Below are 4,577 nucleotides of genomic sequence, written 5' to 3'. Positions count from 1 at the left end.
TCAGGAGGAGAGTGATGATGATAATATCTTGAAGGATAACAGAATTTTCAGTGCTTTAAAATAATAACTGTTACTATTAAAAAAAGCTGTATTTTATTCATTTAATTTTCAGTGTTTTAAAAGTCATTTCAATAAATAGCTAAATACCATGGGACTTCAAAGACAGATATTTTGTTATAATGCATTTGTTCATTTTCAATGAAAATTAAAGCACATGTTTTCTACATATCCCATGATATTTTATTTTCTCTTATGAGGTGTATTACCAAAACACTCCGTCCATCTGCTCCTGGTCCGGCCCCCCTGTCAAATTTTAGAACCCTTTGTGGCCCACAAGTCAAAAAGTTTGCCCACCCCTGTTCCAGAGGGTTGCAGATGTTGTTCCCGTATTCAAGAAAGGGAGTAGAGATAGCCCAGGAAATTATAGACCAGTGATTCTTACCTCAGTGGTTGGTACATTGATGAAAAGGTCCTGAGAAACAGGATTTATGAACATTTGGAGAGGCATAATGTGATTAGGAATAGTCAGCATGGCTTTGTCAAAGGCAAGTCGTGCGTTATGAGAATGACTGAATTTTTTGAGAATGTGACTAAACACATTGATGAAGGTAGAGCAGTAGATGTGGTGTATATGGATTTCACAAGGTATTTGATAAAATACCCATGCAAGGTCGATTGAGAAAGTAAGGAGGCATGGGATCCAAGGGGACATTGCTTTGTGGATCCAGAACTGGCTTGCCCACAGAAGGCAAAGAGTGGTTGTAGATGGGTCATATTCTGCATGGAGGTCGGTGACCAGTAGTGTGTCTCAGGGATCTGTTCTGGGACCCCCTTCTCTTCGTGATTTTTATAAATGACCTGGATGAAGAAGTGGAGGGATGGGTTGTAAGTTTGCTGATGTCACTAAGGTTGGAGGTGTTGTGGATAGTGTGGAGGGCTGTCGGAGGCTATAGTGGGACATTGATAGGATGCAAAACTGGGCTGAGAAGTGGCAGATGAAGTTCAACCCAGATAAGCGTGAGGTGGTTCATTTTGGTAGGTCAAATATGATGGCAGAATATAGTATTAATGGTAAGACTCTTGGCAGTGTGGAGGATCAGAGGGATCTTGGGGTCTGAGTCCATAGGACACTCAAAGCTGCTGCACAGGTTGACTTGACTGTGTGGTTAAGAAGGCGTATGGTGCATTGGCCTTTATCAATCGTGGGGTTGAGTTTAAGAGCTGAGAGGTAATGTAGCTATATAGGACCCTGGTCAGATCCCACTTGGAGTTCTGTACTCAGTTCTGGTCACCTCACTACAGGAAGGAGGTGGAAACTATAGGAAGGGTGCAGAGGGTACAAGGATGTTGCCTGGATTGAGGATCGTGCCCTATGAGAATAGGTTGAGTGAACTTGGCCTGTTCTCCTTGGAACAACAGAGGATAAGAGGTGATCTGTTAGAGGTGTATAAGATGATAGATGATGAGAGGCATTGAACATGTAGATAGTCAGAGGCTTTTTCCAGGGCTGAAATGGCTAACACGAGAGGGCTTGGAAGTAGGTACAGAGGAGATGTCAGGGGCAAGTTTTTTACTCAGAGAGTGGTGAGTGCATGGAATGGGCTGCCAGCGACGGTGGTGGAGGTGGATACAAAAGGTCTTTTAAGAGACTCTTGGATAGGTACATGGAGCTTAGAAAAATAGCGGGCTATGGGTAACCCGAGGTAATTTCTAAAGTAAGTACATGTTCGGCACAGCATCCTGGGCCAAAGGGCCTGTATTGTGCTGTAGGTTTTCTATGTTACTATGATATTCAATAATGGGGTGTGAATATTTCTCATAAGACCAGCTTTATTGGACCAATAAAGGCAAATGCCTTTTCAAATTACCCTTGCTGTATGTCGAAGATACTCACTTTTAGTGGAGAGTTCCAAGACTTTTATCCAGCCATAATCAGGGAACTGTGATACATTTTCAAAGCAGTTGATTTGAGGGGAAATTTCTTTATGTCAAGGACCACTTTGTTGTTCTTCAGGCAGCTGGGTTAGGAACTGCTGTGAAAGAGAGAATACTTAGCATGGTCTTTGGGGTGCCCTTCAGCTGCCTAGCCTGGTTTAGCATAGTGTTGTTCAAGATTCACTCTCCAAGCACATGGAGTGCATTCCACCACATTCTGGTTCTTTTCCTTAATGATTTATGCGCACACAGTCCTCCAACCCACAGATCAGGCAACTTCAATTGCAGACTCACAGGCCCACAGGTCCTCGATTTCTGGACTACCTATCAACCTTCAGGGTTCAGTCTTCGGTATTCAAGTCTCAAGAATGATCACAGATGAAGACCCTGGATGAACTCCAGACTCTCCGATGTCCGGGGCCTTGATGTCCGGGTATGTTGGGTGTTACTGGCTCCTATGCTTCTTGTCCACTAGAATCTCCAAATATATGGCAATTCTTACCATGCTGATTGTAAAGGATGGGAATGACATTGCTCTTCTGTGATCTGGGGGTTCATTTATAGTATATGACTGCACTGTTAACTGTATGTAAGAACTGCAAACAGCTCATTGGATAACAGTGCACTATATTACCACCAGAAAAAAGACAAATTTCACCTCAAACTTCAGTGATAATAATTCTGATTCTGATTCTAATCAAATACCGTAGATCACTTTAATCTTCTCCGTGTTAAAGTACATCTGTCCATGTCTGTCTGTTTCATCATTCTGAATCCTTCCACATCATATTTCTGAAAAACAACTAATTGCAAACTCCGAAATTGCATCCTATAACACATAACTCCCATCCTGAGTGGCTTGACTCTGGTCTCCAGGTTCTGTTCTCCTGTTCCAGATGCCATCTGAAGCAGAGCAGGTGTCCCTTTCTCTAAATCACACCAGTCCTTTCAAATGCCATAATCTTTAACACACGCACAATCCCGGAGGGACTCAGCAAGTTAAACTGCATCTATGGAAAAGAGAACCAATGTTTCATCAGGGCTGGAAAGGAGAAGCCAGAATATGAAGGTGGGGCAGGGGAGGTCCCTAAGCTAGAAGATGATAGGTGAAGCCAGGTGGGTTGGTGGGGGTGGGGGGGATGAAGTAAGAAGCTGGGGGGTGGTAGGGGAAAATGTAGGGGCTGGAGAATGAACTATTGGGGAAAAGGAAGGAGAAGGCGCACCAGGGGGAGGCAATAGGCAGATGAAGAGAGGAGAAGAGGTAAGAGGGGAGCCAGGGTGGGGAATGGAAGAGGAGTCTGGGAGCTACTACAAGTTAGAGAAAAAGATGTTTATGCCATCATGTCGGAGGCTACCCAGATGGAATATAAGGCTTTGCTCCTCCAACCTGAGAATGGCCTCATCATAGCAGTAGAGGTGGCTATGAACTGACAGGTCGGAATGGGAATAGGGGTTGGAATTTAAACGGTTAGCAACTGTGAAATTCTGCTTTTTGCAGATGGAGCGCAGGTTCTTGACAAAATAGTCTGCTAATCTACACCAGGTTTCTCCAATGTAGAGGAAACCACACTGGGAGTGCTGGATGCAGTAGACAACCCCAACAGATCTGCAGGTGAAGTGTTACCTCACTTGGAAGGATTGTTTGGTGAGTGAGGAGGAGAAAGGGCAGATGTAGCACTTCTACCGCTCGCAGGGATAAGTGCCAGGGCACACAAGCCTTATTTCTGCACTCTCCATGATCTAATCCACAAAATCCTACCATCCGTCTGGTGATTCTACCTAGTATTTTTCGAATCTCCTGAAATTGCAGATTAACACAGAATGCTAGATGCAGTCTTAATATTATTACATATTACTGTAGCAATATTTGCTCTCCTTTACAGACTAATCTATTAATTATAATTGCTAGTTTACCATTAGCCCTTTTAATTGTTATTTGTCCCCAAACATATAAAACAATTTCTTTTCAGATATAGAAACTATTCGACAGTCAAGCAGTATTTGTTGAGAGAGAGAGACGCAAAGCAATAACATTCAACAGGCCAGCCCAGGGTATGAGAACCAGACTCAATATTTTGAGGCAAGGACCATTCATCAGACCTGGAATAATTCAAATATTTTCAACATCAAAATCAGAACCAGGTTTATTATCATGTGACGTGAAATTTAATGAAAAAGATATTTAATTTTTTTTCTATACGGTGAAAGAAAGGTTTTTAGTTTTAAGCAATTTGGACGGTCATAATGTTTTATGGCAACCTCTGCCAGGATGAGCATGAACATGAATCTTGAAATTAAAAATAAAACTGCGGAATTTGATGATTTTTGTTCTGCGAATCACAGAGAATTTGAAGTGTCCAGAAGCCTTGACATTGGAGAGTTTAAGTGTACTTCCAATGGTTTGGTTTATTGAAGTACAGAAAAAGATGCAAGACTTTCAAAATGAAGGCGCAGAATGCAATGTTAAGTATCTAATTTTCCTACCGTTTTGCAATGCTGAGGGTTTGTCGGAAAAGGAAGGCTGTCAGGAGTGGGATTCGAACCCACGCCTCCAGGGGAGACTGCGACCTGAACGCAGCGCCTTAGACCGCTCGGCCATCCTGACGCTGACTACCTAGCTCAGCGACCCTGCTTTTCTCCAT

At 42.9% G+C, this 4,577-nt stretch overlaps 1 non-coding gene across 1 annotated transcript; it reads right to left on the bottom strand.

Annotated features, from left to right (window-relative positions):
* Positions 1–4,457: 4,457 nt before the first annotated feature.
* Positions 4,458–4,540, bottom strand: trnal-cag (transfer RNA leucine (anticodon CAG)). The gene has a single exon. It is a non-coding gene; the product is annotated as a tRNA-Leu (tRNA).
* Between the last annotated feature and the right edge of the window lie 37 nt (positions 4,541–4,577).

This window comes from Hypanus sabinus, chromosome 17, assembly GCF_030144855.1.
Source record: "Hypanus sabinus isolate sHypSab1 chromosome 17, sHypSab1.hap1, whole genome shotgun sequence".
Taxonomy (NCBI): Eukaryota; Metazoa; Chordata; class Chondrichthyes; order Myliobatiformes; family Dasyatidae; genus Hypanus; species Hypanus sabinus.
This window is presented reverse-complemented; position numbering and strand designations above follow the sequence as displayed.